The sequence below is a fragment of the Coenobita brevimanus genome, chromosome 61 (genome assembly GCF_032717465.1).
Source record: "Coenobita brevimanus isolate Jiangsu-jjx chromosome 61, ASM3271746v2, whole genome shotgun sequence".
Lineage (NCBI taxonomy): Eukaryota > Metazoa > Arthropoda > Malacostraca > Decapoda > Coenobitidae > Coenobita > Coenobita brevimanus.
Window position 1 is genome coordinate 36,896,883 of NC_137014.1, and position 20,989 is coordinate 36,917,871.

Here is a 20,989-nt window from a genome sequence, read left to right on the forward strand (position 1 = left end):
TGCCAACAGCATCTGGTGTTCCCAGGCGGTCACCCATCCAAGTACTAACCAGACCCAACGTTGCTTAACTTCGCTGATCGGACGGGAAGCGGTGTACTCAACGTGGTATGGCTGTTGGCATGTTGCCTCCACTAAAGACTGCAATTTCTGTCCCTACACAGCAACGACCCTTTTTCCCAAGTAGCACTACAACCCTTCCTAATGTCTCAGTGTGGAGTTTGCACCAAAAACCTTAAACAGAGCCTGGGGATTTTTTTTTTTCTTCTTCTCTTTCACTTGCTTTGGATATACTTTCAAAGTGGAGTCAGATAAATGAACACCAAAAATATGAGAACTTCCTTGGGTTAAATAAAATCATGTGGTAGCAGCAAGGATAAACACAAATAATGTAACCAGCCGGTATATTCACGTAGTTCAAAGGTTTAAAACCATTAGCCTGCATTAGCTGTGGGGACACAAGGTGACAAAGGTGAGGTCTTTAAGAAAAACTTTCTTACAAGCAATCCTCTGTCCATTATAAAAAAAAAAAAAAAAAATGGCAGAAATATACTACAGTGGTGTTGGATGAGAATCCAAAATCCTACTTTATTCTAGGTGGGGGCCTTCACTTTCGAGTTTCATGCACTACATGTAGTGCTACCTCATATGACTACACGGTAAGTGGCAAACAAAAATGGTTTTCAGTGAATCATTTTCTACTTTGTGTGGTAATTATGCTGCTGCTTTTCTAGGCTCATCTGGACATGAACCCAATGAACTTCAGGCAGATGCCGCCCTTGTGTGGTCCACTATCCTCCTAGTGGTGGACAGGGAGGAAGATGAGCAAGAAGTCTACAATGGGCAGCATAGCTATATATAATTACTGTACACTGATGGCATTCCTCTCCAGCAATGGGGGCTAACCATATATATAAGCAACAAATGGTTGCCTGGTAACTTTGTGGGTTAATGTGTTCTTAACAGATGTGGTTCATAAATTAATGGTTTAAACCTCAGAAATGGTTAGATTTTAATATCACTGTCATCACCTTTTTTTCCACCTTAGGATGGGTGAGGCTGGATCCAAAGAGCAAGGACAAACCTAACAGAAGTGGAATCTTGATTCCACCTCACAGGCACAATGCCACTATGGAGCAAGTGACTGGTCACTCAACCTTAAATTTCCAAACTAAGTAGCCTAGCCCCAAGCCTTTACACCCCTGATCAATTAAAAGACTGAGATTCATGGAATCATTGTATTGTTCGTAAAGGCTCCAACATGACTGCATGTGTCAGCCTTGGTCATCTAATGGTGGATCTCCATACTGCTCAATCTCTGGCAGCCTCCCCATTCAGTCTTCTATCCCTGAGGTCACACTCTATGACCTCGTCCCAGGTCTTTCCTGGTTTGCCTCTTGCAACTCTATCCTTGACATTCACTCTTCTCACCTTCTGCACCCAACTGTCATTTTCCATCCTCTCAACATGCCCAAACCATTTCATTCTACTCCTCCACATTACAACATCAATACATTCCAGTCCCATCATTCCTCTCATTGGTAACACAGTTTACATGAGGTACTGAATTTGAAAATAAAACTTACTCTGGAAAGGTGCAAAAACTGATGAATGTGTGGAAGCATGAAAATGTGATGGATGTGCAGTAAAATAAATAAATATATAAATAAACACTGACTGTATCAGATATGTTTATGTGAAGCTACAGAATGTGGTGAAAGTTTTTGGCATATCAGATACAGCCAAGATTCCAGGGGATTGAATGATGAGCGAATGGAGGCATGGCCCATTGGAGTGGGCAAACCTAGGTTCTCTGGATGTTGCTACTCCTCACCCTGCCCTATGATGGGAAAGGAGGTCCGGATGATGATGATGATATATAAACATCATACAAACAGATTATCTTGACAGGCTTGTGAACGGGAAGGATGGGTAAAGGGTGGTGTTCAACATGACCAGTTTTGGCAGTGCAACAAGAAGGCATGCGGCACATGAGAATGTGACAGTGCAAGAAGTGAAGAAAGCTGTGAGGAGATTGTTAAATGGGGAGGCACCAGTGTTGATGGATTCCATTTAGAGGTAGTCAAATGTAGTGTTAAGAATGGAATGAAATGATTGCTTCAAATATGCAAAAAGGCATGGATGAGTAAAGCTGTATCAGTGGAATGTAAAAAGAGCATCTTCATGCCTCTGTATGAAAATAAGGATACTGGTAACAGTAGTTGAAATGAGCAGAAAATTTATCATGAGATATGACAGCATTACAATAACAATAATGGTAATAACAGAAGCAAATACAAATCTCAGGTAGAAATATCAAATTGGGTGACATTGCAGTATATAATAAACACAGACTTATATACAGGGTGGTGCAAAAGTCTTGACCCACAGGTGGTTCATAATGGAAATAATGTTTAGGATAAAATGAATTTTAACTAACTATACACCAATGACTTAATTACTTTTAAATCAATGGTCCACTTCAGTATTTACAGTAAGTGTTTGAATTAATGTCCATCCACTTCTAAACACTTTTGTACCTGATACTCAGTTTACACAAGTCCTATGGGTCCAGACTTTTGCACCACCCTGTATATTAAGTGGCAATATGGTATGCCACTGTAAATTCAGTCACCCAGGGGAGGAAAAAAAAAAAAAAAAAAAAAAAAAAGCATAATATTATTGCATTTTTGGATGATGAGCAACTTCACATTTACCAAAACTTATCATTCAGGGAAGTTCATAAAATTCACCACAGTAAGAAATAAATAATGCATATGTATAGCTGGACATATATAATGAACAGGTTAAACACGGACATTACTACAGTGCAGTGGCTTTACTCACAATGACACATAACAATTATTACAGTACAGTATTTCTAAGTTACTTTTATGACATTTCAGAAGTGATGATCTTATTTGCAAGGAAAAATATTGTAGCTAACAATGGTGTGTCCTAACCTTAATAAAACCTAACCAAATTAATCAACCCTAATTAACGTGACAAACCAAGAAAAGAATAGAGAAGAAATCATAGCTGAAATGAGACGCGGAAACAAAACTAAAGCAGCAGAACAGGAAATAGAATACAGGTATTTAGAGAAGCTGAATTTTGAAAAAGCAAAAGTTATATTTATGCTAAGAACGAGAATGCTTGATGTTAAGGTAAACTACAAAAATAAATATGAACAAAATTTACTGTGTGAGTTATGCAAGGAGGAAGAAGAAACACAACTTCATCTGTTTCATTGTAAGGCATATGAAGACATAACGGAGAACATAATAGTGAAAGAAACAATAAATGGAACAATTCAAGAAAACGATATAAAGTGGCAGAACCTGTAGAAAAAATACTGAAAAGGAGTATAATACTAAATATGAGAAAGGAACAATCAAAGTAGATAAGGGATATAAAAATAAATAAATAAAAAGAAAAAACGCCATCCGTTGTAAAACAGAACTCCTGGACAGGAGAGTGTGCCAGCAACAACTACAACAACAAACCAAACTAACCTTACTTTCTTATGCGGGGTTCCTCAAATCTCATCCACTCTCAGCAACACCATTAGTCTAGGTGGATGCATCAGCAGCTAGGAATTTAAACATGTATTTCTTTGACTGTGAGCATATTTATCTACAGGTATTCCTATTTCCACTATTAAGTCAGGCTTGGTTGGGTTAATTAACGTTGGTTACAGCACTTCCGTCAAGTCTTAGTTTCTCAGGTCTATGGCTTTGTCATTGTTACTTTTGTCACTTCTGGATCACTGGACGAATTGCCTGAAAATAGCTTTGGAATAATCTACAGTAACCAGTGTCTTCCCAAAAGAATTAGGGCAAAGGAAGGAGGCAAGAATAAGGTTGAAGTCCGCATTTTTTAAAATTCTGATAATCCACTTGTAATTATGACCAGCATATAACATATAATATTTAAAGCACTTACATCAAATACAACTGATCTGTACAAATAAATCTTAGTATGTTAATTATTTTTAAAGACCTTGGAGCACAATACAGATTGCAATGGAAGCTGATTTTCTTTAACTTAAACTGCAGTATTATTTTCCAACCTCAGTGCAAGCAGCCCATTTAACCTTTTTGCCACCTGGACTGCACTATGTAATATTATGGTTAATATCAGATGACTCTACTTAGGACTGGGAAAAGGATGCCTTGACTGAAGACGATAATCACACTTCTTACTAACCGACACAACTCGCAACACAAACCACCGCTACTCACATTTCAGCAATTAAACAACTCTCTTGGTACGTTTACCTGAAGCAGCAGACCACACAAATCCTCCTTATATATAGTGCAAAACAATGATACAAACCATGTTACTGCTGGCTGTAAGTAAATAAAACTTACCTTAAAACTGGTTGTCCTCTCTCAACCACTTCAAACACAGTACACCAACGGCAGAACTTTAAATTGCGATTGAATTTAAAGAAATGTTAAATATATATTCTCCTGAGGGCAGAATACTTTCCCAGACGAATCGGGTAATGTTTACCTTGGAAGAAAATTGCATTTCGTATTTTATGTAAATAAATAGTTCAATGCAATTTGTAAAATTGAATCGCATATGTACAACAGAAAATGGATATTTTAAAATATAAAGGAGTAACTATTATTCCACTACTCCCTAAAGTTCACTCTTTCCCATCCCTTCTCACCAATCAGGAAAATTGTTTACACCCTTCCGATTGGTGCCATTCGCTTTTCTTCTAATATCATTTACACCCCCCTCCACATCTCTCTTTCTCTCTAGACAGACATATATAGCTTCCTCTTCAGAGTAGCATAGTTCACATTCCTTTTTCCTCCAAAATACTTATTTGCCGACCTCTTGTCTCTTTACTAGTCCCTTCATGTGTACCTGACCCATTATATTTGTCCCTTCTTTCATAGGAACCCCGCATTGCATTACAGTCCAGCCACTTCTTTCTCTTTCCCCTCACTTTTCAATATTTACAGTACAAACCACCCATGCAACTGTACAGTAGCTTCTCTACAATCATAACACAACTTTTGCATTCCTAACCCGATACTTTCTCCATGCATCTAGCTCCTCAAGTTTTCCCAATCTATTTGCACCCAGCTTACCGATCCTAACTCCTCCCCTGGGGGACATGGTGTCTCAGTGATAGGGCACAGGAGTCGTGATCGGGGGACTGCGAGTTCGAGCCTCGCCCGCCGCCCGGGACTGCCGTCTCGCCGTGGTGGGAGTGGTAGCGCGCTCCTGTAAGCAAGCGGAACTATATGGCCATAGTTGCCTAGCTCGGGGATTAAATCCCTAACTCCTCCCCTACTTCCATTCTCATATTTATCTCTAACTCTTCCGTTTACTTGCTTCTTTGACATTCATTCTGTTCTCCAGTCTCTTCAATCCACCACTGTCCTCTCAGATCTACTTTGCAAACCACTCTCATGTGATCAGATAATCCTCCACATTGTCCTCACCACCCTCGTGTCAACATCCCCAACACGTCCACCAGTTGCCGTCCACTGTTGTTTCCCCAGGGCTCAACATAGAGCCATTACATCACATACAAGGCCATTGACAGGTCTCACATTCAAGTCTTCCATCACCGTAACTTTATCCTATCACTCCATCTAGGTGGTCTCAAAACCTGTTTTTTCTCTTCACTTCTATCCATACAAGGTACCATACTCAGTAATCAATGCCACTCTCAACACCATAAGCTCAAATTTCAGTTGATCCATCTATAATCTTTCATTCTTCTCCACCAACTATCATTCATCGACAATGCAACTCCTGTATTATGTCCACATGTTGGCTACACATATGACTCCACACCTTCCCTCCCCCCCTTTTTCTTTTTAATCAGTGTTTTATACACTGTCATCACAATACATATCACATTGTGGTACACATTCACTGTTTATTTCCACTGTCTTACACTCATCTTTCACACTTCTTGCATTCCACACAAATGCCAACCTGTTTATTTTATTTATTTATTTTTTGGGGGGAGGGGGAGGCTGGCGCATGATCCAAGTCCAAGGCTTTCTTTACCTTTGTCCGGGATAAGCTTAGAGGGTGGGGGATCCCTACAACCCACCACCCTGTCCATATTCATCCTCTGGCCCACAAGAATAATAAGTACAATTTTCTTTTTCCCATACACCAGGGACTGCTTGTAAAGTTGCCACTCCACATAGTACAGTACTGTACATTATGGTCTCTAAGGTACAGGAAATCATTTCTGTCATTCATAACAAGAACATGATTTTTTAACATAAACTATCAATGTCTACTTAGCCCAATCACAACTAGTGGGGCCCAGGTCTAGGCTACTCAGTTCCAATATTTGGAGTAAGAGTGACCAATCTTACTTGCCCCTGGGTGGCATTATGTGAGCAATGAACCCTAATCATCCTCTTATGTGCCTTCCATTAGAATTTCTTAACCTACCAGACCACCAAGCATCATTTGGTTACAGTACAGAAGTGCAGTTAATGAATTCTTGATTACAGGAAGCCATAAGAATTGTTCTCTTCAACAAGGAGAGTAGGTTTTCACCCCTGTTTGTTTGTCTGTTAGCAGGACTACTTAAAAACTAAGAGAGATTTGGACCAAATTTGGTTGGTAGATAGCCCATGTCCTGGGGAACAATCGATTAACTTTTGGGACCAATCCGGATTGTATTACAGATTCTGGATCTGGAAAACACTTTTTGCGAAACCCTCATCAGTGAAGAGAAAACCTAACCCATTATGAAGAATGGTCTGGAAATTACATTGCCCTTGTCAGAGAGATACGCTCCACTGAGTGCCCCTCTAATTACTCAGTGTAGTCTACTGAAGGTAGCACTACACTGAGTACAGTACATGGGGGGTAGGTTGGTGTTCCAAGCTGCCACATAACACATACAGTAAACAAAATTTTCTCAAAATATGCAAACAATTAATTATTCTTACAACAAATAATAGAAGAACATGGATCACACAACTCACATACCGGTTATACAACACTGCCCAACACAGCCATAATCTCTCATGAAGCCTGGTGGTCTCAAAGTATATATACTTTGGGTGGTCTGCCCCTCTTGTACTGATGCTAATATCCTGGGACATTTCCTCAGTCACATCTTCAGAGTTATTCCCCTTTCCTGTCTTATCCAACTATAGCTAGACAGACAGTGGACTCATTTTCCTGCTCCACAGTTGGGTTACTTATGTCATCACTGCCTTGGGTTCCTCCAGAATCTTAGAGAGGACTGAGTTGGAGAGGGGGGGGAGTAAATTATGTAGAATGCAAAAAGGACTGGACTACAAGAGTGTGTCTTGTAGGATGTGGACACCTCACCTCATTTCACAGGCAAAACCTGAGATACTGGTTGCATTGCAGTAACCCCAAAGAAAAAACTTCTTACCCGAGGCAATGCCATGAAGTACTGAATGTAAAACAGGGATACACTGAGGCCCTCAAAATAATGGCTGATGTGAGCTCCACCTCAAAGACAATGCCTAACCTATGCATTCACCTCATTTGATGCTACAGAAAAATACAGAGCAGTAACCATGCCAAGATAGATACCCCTCCATCAGAATATTGGCATGTGTGTGTTGTAAACAGACTCAGTGCTTGCCACTAAATAAAACTCCAAACTGCCACACTAAAGATAATAAAAACAGTATACTAGCAGCTAGTGACAAAGCTGTGTAAAAACTCAAGAAATACTGTCAATGATTAGGGAGGGAAACATCAATCCTACTACTTTACATAAGAAGCAGAGCACATGAGAGTCAGAATTTGCAGGCTGAACTGCTCTCAAGAATCCCACTTGGCTCTCAAGAATTAACAATAATTTTATGTCTGACAGGAACACGGGGGGGTCTATGGTTCCATCCTGAAGTACACTGGAGTGAAATTACCTCTCCTTAACCATGGTATGGTAGTCTCAATAAGCAGCACAGTGTTCCCGTCACTGACCAGTCTCTTCTAACAAGATGGTAATGTGCAATTAACAAAGCAATTCGTACAATTACCCTCACAACCTCCATATTTGAGATGAGTTTTTTATTCTGCAGAAATCCATTACTGTACTCTTTATGCACTGTATTTTAATGATCTTAATATGTACGTTATAAACATTATCTCTTTACTAGTAGTTCTCATTTAACAGTAAAGTCTAAGTGTGCAGGCAAATTGCTGCCTAAAGTGAAATAACTCTGCAATGCTTCTGGTATATTAATGAAGGATTCAAAGCACAAATATTCAGGATTTAACTTTTCATTTAACATACATTTGTAATTGATCATAAAGAGCTTGAATGCTAAGTAATGATTCATCAGCAACTGAATAAAGTAATGATGCAACTTATCATGACAGATTTCATGATGTGTAAATGACTATTTATCCATAGTTTATGTTGTGAAGGTCCACTGTAAAAGCAAACTTTATTTACTGCTATTCCAACATGTTCAGAGCTAAAATTATGTGCTCATTTCAACTGGAAGGAATAATTAAAACCATACTTAATAACACTCTTTACTATGAAATTCAGACTACCAGGCACAAAATATATACTGTATATTTTTTTCATTAGTGTTTATGTCTAAGCATAATGCACAGAGAACAAAAGAACCAAGAACTAACACATTAATATCTTGCATGTAGCCAATTACTTCAAACAGTGCTGTACAGTATCTGGAAATAATGTGAACATCTGGCAGTAACATTTTTTGTGTCCTCAGGTAATTATGTTTTTGGTGTTTTCCTGCCCAAAATTTGAACTGCTGTACTGACTTACTGTTCCTTATGAGGTACCACTGTAGAGAATTTTTTTTTTTTCTTTTTTTAGGAAGAGCCTGTATGGCAACACTTAAGGATGAGAAATCAAATTATTGGCAGGAAAATCAGGTATTTTTTTTTTTTTTACACAAAGTTTAATGGTTAACAGTTTATATTGTACGTTCATCCCAAATGAGGTTGTGATTTGGAACTGTAAGACAGTAATAACAAAAAAAAAAAAATCTATCACAGTCTCAACTGTACTATATAATTTTGTGGTTTTAGACACTGTAATGCAGTGCAATAAGTACTTTAAATTTTGGATCATGTTATTTTTCTGACACTTATATGAGAACATCTGTAAATAATTTCAAAATGTAATATATTGCCTAATGCGTGTCAGAAATAAATTTACAAAATTAACTGAGTAAAAATACTGATTCTTAGAAACTAACACTGCCATTTACACAATAAATTATAATGCTTTAGCAACATCATTGATTGGGTGCAAACAATGATATACTGTACAAGGATTTCCTGCAATATATAAATAAAGTGCACTACACTGTACAAGGTTATATTTTTATCTGGAGCAATCTACTACAAGGCCATTTTGATTGAACCAGCACTGCTTAATAATTCATATTAGTAAAGTACAAGAGATACAGTATTTTGACTTAGCTCCACAGCAGAAACGATTACATTCACTACTGTTCAATATTCATTAAACATACTATATTACATACAACTTCTTCAGTACAGTACTGTAAAGACCTCTTTGTTCTAGATATCTGCACCTGAATTTACCTGTCCAAGGATCTTCACTTCATCCATCCATCCATCCATCCATCCATCATCCAATCCTACATTGCCCCATGAGAAGTGTAGGAGTCCAGGGCTAGACAAGTTGATCCTGACATTTAAGATGAGAGTGACTAGCCTCACTCATCCCTGAGTGGCATTACATGAGCAATAAACCCCAACCATTCCTTGGATATAAACCTTCACTGGCTCAATCCGATTGGAGCGCCACAATTACCCACTAAACCACCAGGTGCCATAATTTGCTTATATGGTTACCACCCAGCATAGTAAATGGTTTCCTGGTGTACAGGAAACCATTCAGCTTGCCACTCAGTGTAGAGTCACCCATAGGCAGGAGGAACAAGAAAGAATGAAGGAAAGAAAGGCGCGCTACTGAATTTACACATACTAGCTGTTATCCCAGTGGAGAAAGAGCAACCCAAAATACTGTACTGTATACTATACTGTACTGTATTGTGCTTCAGACTGTGTTTGTCACTGTGTGTGAGTAGTCTCTGTTATGTGCTCAAAAACAGTACATTAACTTTTTTCACCTATCAAAAATATTAGTACAGTATTATATAATTTTTTTTTCTACCTCTGTACAAAATATTCAAGGCTGCAAAACAATGAAAGGGAGAGGGTTAGTCTGAGAAAATGCATTTCATGCTGTAAACTTTTTCTCTCAAAAAAGATTATGTACATAGCTGTGTGTCATACTGTACTTGAATAATTTAAATACATTTCTGGACAATTTAGTCAAGCTGGCTTCTTTGGTGGTCAAACATAGAAATATAACAGAGAGGTAGTGGCAGACTCCTCCACAGGCAATCCAGATGCTGACCCAAAGAAGGATTCAATCTGCTTTTCCATACTGTCTTGAGAAAATAAGCCAGTATCGAAACAGCTTGTACAATGCTAAACAGCACAACGAAGGCCATGCATCACAAATTGCTCGTCATTAAGCCATGTGAGTTCCATGGTGCTTCAACTACATCATGCTAGAGCTACCAAGGCACTACCACATAACCAGGGCCAAGAGGCACAAAATATAATAACTTTTCTCAGCCATATGTTCTCTGCAAGATGATGTATAAGTAGGTTTTCACATACTTGTACTACATTTAGTTTTCATGGTTTCCTCTCTTTAGTATAAAATATACAGTATATATACACAAGATAATTTAAAACAAAAATTTGTGCATCTTAGGCCTGGACCTTAATCTCTACTCAACACTTTTTTTTACCATGTGATAAAATACGATTTATTACTTCTGGATCTGCTCTTGCATTAACAAAGCAAGAAAGAATTAGTTAACTTAAGATCTTGCATTCACATGCACCATATAAATTTATCTTGGAAGGATACTAAGAACCATGCTAACATGCATGAAGAAGTGAAAACATAATTGTTGGAATGACACTAAATCTCTGTATGATACTATTGACAATATACTGTACTATGTAAAAGTACAAGATTTGTTATACTTGTTACTACTATTGTATAAAAACAGCTACACTTCTTATTTATTACCATACCTTGTGACTAAAGATTGATCATGCATAATGAACTTGAAAATAGTTTCTACTCTTTTATGTGACCCATAAAACTCAGTTCCAGCATTGGTAGAGTTTAGAACAACTACAAACTTTAGCACAGAATATTACAAAGAATATTAACTATTGTGGTGATGTAGGGATGTTTTATGGTGCATTGCATGTTTCTGTAATGTTACTGTATTCATGTTTCCTTATACAGTGTGAGGATGTGGGCTGGGGTTGGATGGATCAAGAAGCAGTACATGCAGTGCACAGATATATTTACCATGTTTTTTCCCATTTTATCCTGGGGATAGAAAAGGAAGAATATGGTCCATAAATTTCTGCATGTTGTAAAAGATGCTGAAAAGGGAGGAACATATGGATCAGACAGCCTCTCTCCTTGTAATGGTACTGTACAACGGTGATGTGGCAGCTCAACTGCCAAACATTCATGCTGCATGAAGCAATAAACTGTACTGTACAGAAAAGAAGGGAAATGTACCAGACTTCCTCTATCCTTTGCTTCTACCTCAAGAGATCAGAGAACCTTCTTCCATCCACTGTTTACATGGTTACCATGATCATAATAATGAATATTATACTGTTACTTCTAACTACAGTACAGTAGTAAAAAATTATTTGGCAGCTACAGAATAACTGACAACAATTATTAACACACAAACAACTGCCAGTACATTAGCAAATTTACTTAATATAATAGCTACCAATCAGAGGAGAGTATCAACCAAAAACTTAGTCATCCAAAATTATGAGCTTCAATAGCTAAGTTTTCTGATTTAGCAATCACTCACAGATCACTTATAAAGTCATCATAACCACCATAATATGTGCCTGTCTCACTCTATATTAGGTCTACTGCAAGACAGAACCTTCTCCTAGAAGAAAGAGTGATTGCCACAATCAGCACTTCCCTATTCTGGTAAAGTACAAAAGGGGAAGGGATAATTCTAAGAAGAATTATACAGTATATGTGAAAGTGGCAGTGCTGTATTGGCCATGCTTGTGTGAGTATGTATGTCATTGGTAGAACTGACAGGGTGTGAAATTCTAGTAATATATAGGATATACTACTATGATAGAACTCACTTTGAATGTCCATTATGGCATGGACCTGAACCGTAGATTCTGGCAAATGCATCTTATGATACGTACATTACCACCAAGCCACCACATCTCCTCATCCTACACCATTTTTTCATGTATGCAGGAATGGAAAGATCTAGAGTAAGATTCTATTTTGGACATGTAACAGAGAAAAGAACAGGTCTCACAAGTTTCCCTTCTCCTATACAGAGCTTGTACAGTAAGTTACAAGGCTGCTTATATAAAGTGCTAAGCAATGAGACTGCCACATTCCTACACTGTACTGCAGCTGTAATGAGTGTATTACACATAAAAAATAATACAGGTAATGGTATAAAAAAGCATAAAAAGAGATGGAATAATTTAAGCAAGTGGGTTGTATGAAGTGTGTGCGAGGTAATGGAGGTGGGTGTCTGCGTGAAGCAGGGAGTGAGGTATTCCTGCAATGCTGTGCTTACACAGGGAATATGAAGTATGTCTGACAGTCAGATTCTAATATATTGAAATACTTCTAATATTTTTGCCACTAGTCTCCCTACAAATTTGAAAGGTAACTTGCATTTGTTCTGAGGTGAGTTTGGAAAGAACACTTTCCAATCTGGGAACTCTACAGCCTGACAAAGCACTGCCATGATCAAGTATGTCATGCTTTTTTTTATATGTCTATCCCTACAGCTTCTCACAATGCACAAGCTCCCTTCTGCATGCAGTCTTGTTCATATTCATCAGTACTACTGCTGAATACTTTTATACACTGGGGTTATTACTGTCCCTGCATCAGACAGGCAGTTCTAATTTACAATAACTCCTGGGAGAGGCAAACCCTAGAACTTCAGGTTAAATACTGTTTAGCTAAATTCTAGATAATCAAGTGCAATACAGTACAGTACAGCTACAGTACAGTACTGTTCAGTATATACAGTGTAAAGCCTACAGGTTGTATGATGGTAATGTACATAACTAGACAATATTTTCTAACATCAATTGGTTGCAATTTGCAAAGCTTTTAAATGGTGGGACAAGCTAACACAGACCAATGTCAAAAAGCAAGAATACTAATGGACAGCAATTTCATATGAAGCAATACAATTAACATCCAGCACCAGAATGTCCTAATCACTGCAGAATTTCACTTTAGTTACAGTACATCATTGCTGGAATAAAACTGGGATGCAAGATGTAGGAACTTTGATGTCACCTGCATTTCATCCCAGTTTATCGTTATCTAAACAAACAGAGGGAAATTTGTAAAGGTTGAGCTCTAGTGGCTCAGCATTATGAAACTGTTTAGCAATGCATATGTTTTTTTTTTTTTTTTTTTTTTTTTTTTTTTTTTTTTTTTAAGACACTAAAATCTGTTATCCATCACTTTTATCTGCTTTCATTCAGTATGCATTCACTGTATTATTCACATAAAATAGATTACTACTGGTACTCCGAGATTCATGTTCCGAGTTAATAAAGCATTGCATTTTTTTTTTTTTTTTATACAGAATGGGGCAATTATATGACTAAAGCAGTGAAGTTACTGTTCTAGCGGCAACAACAACAGGAAATCAAACATATATGAAGGATAAGTACTTCCATTCTTTGTCTTATTCATATATGGTAAACAAAATATTAACAACTAATTCATATTACCTTTTTGGAGCCTCAGCAGGCCTGGGTGTCAGAAGGTCTGAGGTTAGGCTCCTGTAGTTCCTTTCGTCAAGTTGTAGGAGACCACACTAATAAAAACCTAGCCATCTCTCGGGTTTGAATCATGATGTGTCTGCCTATGGTCTTTTCTAACCTGAGACTTTACCACAGTGCAAATGAGTTGTCCACATAAAACAGAGGTTTGATACAACTCATCTTGGTGGAATTCACAAATATAAAACAGAGGTTTGATACAACTCATCTTGGTGGAATTCACAATCACCCTTCAACATCATGTATCCATACAACATAAGGAATGGGTAGATCCAGATTACATAGGTGATACAGTATACATAAATTACTGTTCAATTACTCTATTCAGTAAGCTGACACACTGTTGTAACTGTTTTTATAGTGGCAACATATAAAATTATTTAAAATGAAATAGGTATTTAAAAAGCCAAAACTGTACTCTTTCTTGTATCACGTGGTGGTGAAAATAATTCTGATGGAAGCTTTTCCTTTGCACTTGCCATACACATATGCAGTAAGAATCAGGGAACTGTCTTAACACTACCATGTCAAGAAGAGAAATGCTTCAACTCCAATATGCATGTTAAATTTTTGATATGCTTCCTAAGGCTTCATAGCTGCTGTGGCTTTGAAAGTGGTGTTGTGCCATTAGTAAACAGCCTAATTCATTCATACATCTCTCATATATCTCTGTCCAGCCATCCGTTATAACTAGGGTACTTACAAAGGGAAGGAGAAGTGGGCTGTCAATTACAAGGGCACTTGACAATGCCTCCACAATGTCCTCAATGCAGAAGGAAATGCTCTTTGGTGTTGCACTTTATTTTATTTTACTTTTTCCTGTAAACCTGGAAACCATTTCCAGTGCAAGGTGGTAACCACATAAACAACTTATATGTATTCCCTACGTGTCAACAAGTGGGTTGGTGGAGGGTTAGTGCCCTCCCAGCAAAACAACTAACTCAAAGACAATCGGCCACCCTTTACGGGATTATAGCATCTGGCTACAGATAGGCAGAGACCCCTAGCTGGTCATTCCTGCACAACTGGTAAGTAAACCAACACAAAAAGTGGAACAAGACCCTTGTGCTTCCTTGTCTATGCCCAAAACTAGTTCTTGACAAGATACTGTATACAGCTTTTAGAACCCTACCCAAACCGTATTTGATGGTACTGCAATGGTTGGGGTCTGACCCCTTGGTTTGTAGTTTAAATTACTTTGTCTTCTCTGCATTACATGAGAGATGTGTTCATGACCTCATTCTGAATCAAATTAACCAATGTGGGGGGAAATGAACATTTTCTGACCACTCTAAATCACTCCACTGATAATCCAAGATACAGGGTGGGTCTCACATTATTGGATCCCATGCATGTGTCATACCAATGAAATGGTACACCTATGACCGTAGAGCACTACATGGTATGATTACATTTACTCTTCACGGGGAATGACACTGGTATTTCTTTGAGGGAAGTGGCCATATTCCTCCCAAATCATCAGTAATCTTAACTAATGTTCAGTTTGCTGTGGAAATCTCACATCATTGCATATATACATACCATTATGTTAAGGATTGCAGTGTGTACATCCATTTTGTTAACCAGTGTCCTCATTCATGCTCTGTGACTGTTAGTATGAATCTTGGTACTTGTGTATAAACAGACACCAAGAAAAAAAATCTAGCATGCAGATAACAGGGAGAAAATTCATTCATTCATCATTTAAATAATTCTGTAAATCACTATGGGAGTAAGGAGATCACTTACAGTGCTCAGGGAAAGACAAGGCACTTCTGATTGGTGTATCACGTGAACTCCACAAACTAACTAAGTGGAAAAAAGCACAAGAATAATTACAAAAGCAATGATGAATAAACAACTGTATATTAACAGACTGCTATGTCACCTTGGGACCACATGGCCATCCAGGGACCTGAGGGGCAAGGACTCCCAGCTCCTGACAGGAACACAATGGACTCCCTTGCAAGTGGGTAAGTAGATGTCAGCAAGAATTGAAAACCAAACTGTTACAGACAGCAAAATAAAGCAAGAGAGTGACAGAAGAAATGGTGCTCCTTTGAGAGGTGTGGCACCATTTGATGGCAATGATTCTAAACAAAGTAACTAAGTCTCACTGACCTACTAGTCTGACAATATGAACCTGGCATATGAAAAAACAAAGTACTCTTGTTCACACAGTGAAGACAGTGGGTGATGAGATTCATGAACCATCACAGCAATGCACACAGCATAACCAGTCACTAAATACAGAAATACAGTAATGGCATAACAACCGTGGCTGTCAGCAGGTGAGCACATTGTAAGTATAAAGTAAGGTGGGCTGACAATGGTCTGACACCAACTTCAGAGTCACAACAGCTATGAAACATAAAGGTGGAGTTTAATCAATTATACATGCACAATGAAGTTATGAGATGCCACTCTTCAACTGGTTCTGTTAAGATGAATCTATCACTTGCTGCACTTGTACATATCGTGTGAAGAACAAGCCCCTTTTATGGTGACAGAATGACTGAGGAGGGATATTCGCCAATTAAATAATTTTAAGGACAATGTGTCCTCTACAGCACTGACTTCAACAAAACAAAAATCATCATCATCATCATCCTGATCTTTTCTCAATCCCAAGAACATGGTGTGGTTCAAACAGCACAAATTACAGTAACTTCTATATTGGTAAATACAATCTCTACTGGTCTACTGTTATTCCATATGGACAAGCCTGTCACTGGGAGGCTTCTTAAACAATCCTGAAATCTGAAAATCACTTAAACACAGTAAAATGAACAGAAAAGAGATGCCTAACATATTTCATATTTTAAAGAGAATACAAACTGTTGACAATTCTGGCAAAGTGACAGAACACCGCTTCCGTGTCAAGTCACAAGTTAGGATTCCAGTGCAGTATTCTGTGAATATTATCACAGGTAAGCATCTTAAAATTATCTAAAAATATTTAAAGGTAGTGGCCTGAATATTATGCATTTGTACAACATGGAATCCTGCACAATTACAGTACTGTTGCTTCACACCAATTTAATTCAAAGTTAATTTCAGAAGAATACAAATTTGACAAAATAAATAAATAAATAAAACAAAGTATGAAGAGTCTAAATTACTCTAAACTGACTAGTTTTTTTATTCACTGACAAATTTACAAATATATCAACAGTACCTGTATAAAAAAAAAAAAAAAAAAAAAAAAATGTTAAATTAAAGTTAGAATGTGAGGTTCAGAAAGACCCAAAAGAATGATGCATCCAAACTTCCAACCTACTTTTTTAACATTTATAGGATTTGTATAAAAACAAAAAGGAATCTAATAATGTCCTGTGCTGAAATAAGATAAACATTTTGAACATTACACCAAAAATTTAAGAACTGTCACAATTTCATAATAAAGACGTTAATATTTAAAATAATATACAAATGGTAAAAACAGTAACACGGAGTGCCATATTATCCCATTCGAGGTCTGAGGCTTGGCTACTGCAGTTCAGAACCATTAATGGGAGATGACCAGTCTACACCTCTTGTGGCATTACGTGACTGACTAACTAACCTACACCTACCCATTTGAGATTTGAACTTCCACACACAAGGCACATACCAATACACTGACTACAGCATCTCTGTCCTAACCTGACCAACACTCCTGATTGCTTCCAGCATAGTTAATTTAACAGCTGATCTGACTGGTAACCAAGAAGACTCAATTCTACTTAATAACCATGTATCATCAGAATTTAGTCAAACAAATCTCAGCATTCAAGCTGTGAGAAAGGCCAAGTTTCATCAAGTGAGAAACTACCAACTACAGTGCTATCATGAACCACTAGACCACCTGGTGCCATTTAACTACATTTAACAGTGACAGCCAGTACCATATTAGCCCTCTGAAATGCAGACATTCTCAGCTGGGCAACCAAAGTTCATAACAATTGAAAGTCGGTGACCAGCTTATTTTCCTAGAAAAATCATACTACTGAGGAACCACCACCTGCCTCTTGGGGATTTATACTAACAAAAGAACAATAATAATAATAATAACAAATAATAATAATAATAATAATAAAAATTGGTTTTACGCCAGGTATCCTGAAGGGCTAAGGCGTTGCCCCTGGGTAGAAGCCTTTGGATTGGAGTGTGTAGCATTTTAAGCCTTCCTGATGTCTACCAATGACCCTTGGATGGATTCAATCTTCTGACCCATCAGTCAGACCAGAGCGCTCCAACCCACTTAGCCATGGCTGCTTCATTAATAATAATAATAATAATAATAATAATTATTATAATCTATCTACTGCCAGACACCTCAATCCCATAATGGATGGCCACAAACAAATCACCTCCATGTTGCCCTGGCCAATGCCACTTCACTGTCTTGCTCACAGATCACATCCCCCTCTCTCATGTACCTCTCCACTCCATTCCCCCATCTCATCCTCGACCTCCCCCTCCCTCTCCCCCACTCCATCTCACTTGCATACACTCTCCTTGTTAGTCTTTTGCTCTCCATCCTCTCCACATGACCAAACCATCTCAATGTATTTCTACTAATGCTTTCTATCACATCCACATCCACACCACAGTACTGCTTCACTTTCTCATTTGTCGGTCTTTCCATGTAACTCCCCATGCTCCTCTCAAATAACTCATTTCCATTGCTCTCACTCTTGACTTGTGTCCTTCCAACAATGTCCAAGCTTCACTTCTGTACGTTAGAGTTTGTATCACAATACTGTCATGCAGTGACTTTTTTACTCCCATACTCACTTCCCTGTTCCTTATCACTGTTTTCAAAGAAAAAGCAACCTTTCTTCCCTGTTGTACCCTTTCAAGCATTTCACCCTCTAAATTTCCATCCTTACTCATCACATTACCCAAGCACTTAAAAGCACTCACCTCCAAACTCATTCACCAAGCCTTGCAGTTCCCCTTCGTCTTCACTTTACAATATTAATAATAAAAAAAATAAATAAAATAATAATAATAATAATAATAATGCTGCAACAATAATTCCTCTGAAGAAACAACAAGCAGTTCACTAAAGGAGTTCAGGGATCACTGCAATGCAGTTTAATAATACGAGTAACATAAAACAGACATAATTCCAGAACAGTGTGGGTCTAATGATGATAATAATAATATACTTCTATACATACTTATCCCTCTACATACAGCAAAGAGTAAAACCTAAAGCTTAATTTATATCTAAAGCTAATTTGGTTACCTGCTTTGGCTAAAATTAATCAATAAAAATCAATACCATGGTCTTAACAGGCAATGATGAGAGAGCTGAAGATATGTGGAGTAAGTATGGTGTGGACTAACTAATACAATAGGGGCAACATGCACAGATTTGTAAACTGAAGCATTATCTTTACTGTTTCCTGGACTATAACTATAGTTATTGTGACATGGAAAGCCAGAACCTGACTGACACTGCATAAAAGAAATTATTACAATGCACACTTCTTGATAACATTTTTGTTATAATCTCACAATTTAAAATACTGCAGTTGTTTTACATTAATGTCATAGTACTAGGACTCAATAACCTCATACACAGCAACACTTTTCAGAAGCACTGCTTCAAAATATTGCATTCCATCTTTGCAGTGTCTTGTGCTATATAGGGATAATATTTTGACTGCTTCCATATGCCATTACTGTATTTAGCCAGGGTAAACCATGACCATTTAAGTCCAAACTTAACCTGATTAACCTTTTCAGGGTTCTGTAACACTTGATATCTTTTTTTTATATTTGCTGATGCTCACCAGTTGCTTTCAGCTAAGGGAAACACCAATTCTCAAGCTAGCACTATTTTATGTTTAAACTGTGGTAAATTTATGTGCAGGTACAGCTGATCATCCCAGATTCATTTTCTATGGAATTAAATGCTAAGATTAAAGATACAGTATAGTATTAGAGATTACATATAATTAAAGTGAATATGTATGTGCTTGATATGGGGAGAAGAGCAATGGGGATGGAAAACAAATTGTGAAGAGGATACAGGAGAAACTGTGAATGCAAAAAAGAAAGTGCTGTTACATATAAGATAGGATTGGGTGGTAAGAAAAAGGAGGATGAGGAATGGCAAAATATAAAAATATCATATTACTATCCTGCAATTGCCTCTATCCTCACTGGGAAAGCTTAACAGACAGTCATTACTGAAACATTTACAAATAACCACAAACACCTAATTCTCATAAACACACCTCTCTCTCCAAATTTTCACATGTACACTGCTCCACTGTTTTCTCTACTAAATTGGAAGTTTTCCCTTTAGCCATTACCAGTTAAAGTGTCTCATTTTCAATCATCTCTTGTTGGTCTTTCTACCTGCAATCTTTTCTATTTACCCTTTAAAACACAATTGCACAATATCTATGCTAACCTAAATGAGTCAAATCAGCCAATCCTCACCTCACATTGCTATACAAAGAAAAATTAGATGAATGAATGATTGATTGAATGAATGAATGAATGAACAACTATGCACAAGCTAACAGAGAGACTAAGTGAATTTTGTGTTTGTGAGGAATCTGTAAATTTGGTAACATTCAAAGATATTCCACTCTATATCAAATGGTGTATTATGCAGTCATTCAAAGGTTAATACATCAGATCAGATGGGGTTAGGAGAGGTTAGTTAGGTTAGGGTTGGCCAAGTCAAAGCTCAAGTTAGCTTTGGAAAGATTGATGCACTTAGACAAAAATAACCAAGAAAGTTTCACACACTGACTGATCAGTTTTATTATCCTCCACTCAGTTGATAAAGCTTAATGATTATTCTAACATTACACTGAAGCATGGATTTAGTGCCAGCTTAAAAAGTAGAATGAACCTGAGAAACACTGAAGCCTCTATGAACACAAGACTACAGTACACTTAACTATGGGAACAAAGTCACAAGAAGCTTCACTTAGTTTAGCATGAAGAAAATGTTTCAGTACAGTATTCTGAGATTATTATATACTGGTTTAATACACTTTACTGAACCAAGTTTCTTCAGTCATACTATGAAAATATGAAGATTCAATGAAGCACAATTCTGTGCAAGCTACAG

General features: G+C 37.6%; 1 non-coding gene across 1 annotated transcript; it reads right to left on the reverse strand.

Annotated features, from left to right (window-relative positions):
* LOC145403882 (5S ribosomal RNA) lies at positions 1-119 on the reverse strand. The gene has a single exon (XR_013898075.1). It is a non-coding gene; the product is annotated as a 5S ribosomal RNA (ribosomal RNA).
* Positions 120-20,989: the final 20,870 nt, after the last annotated feature.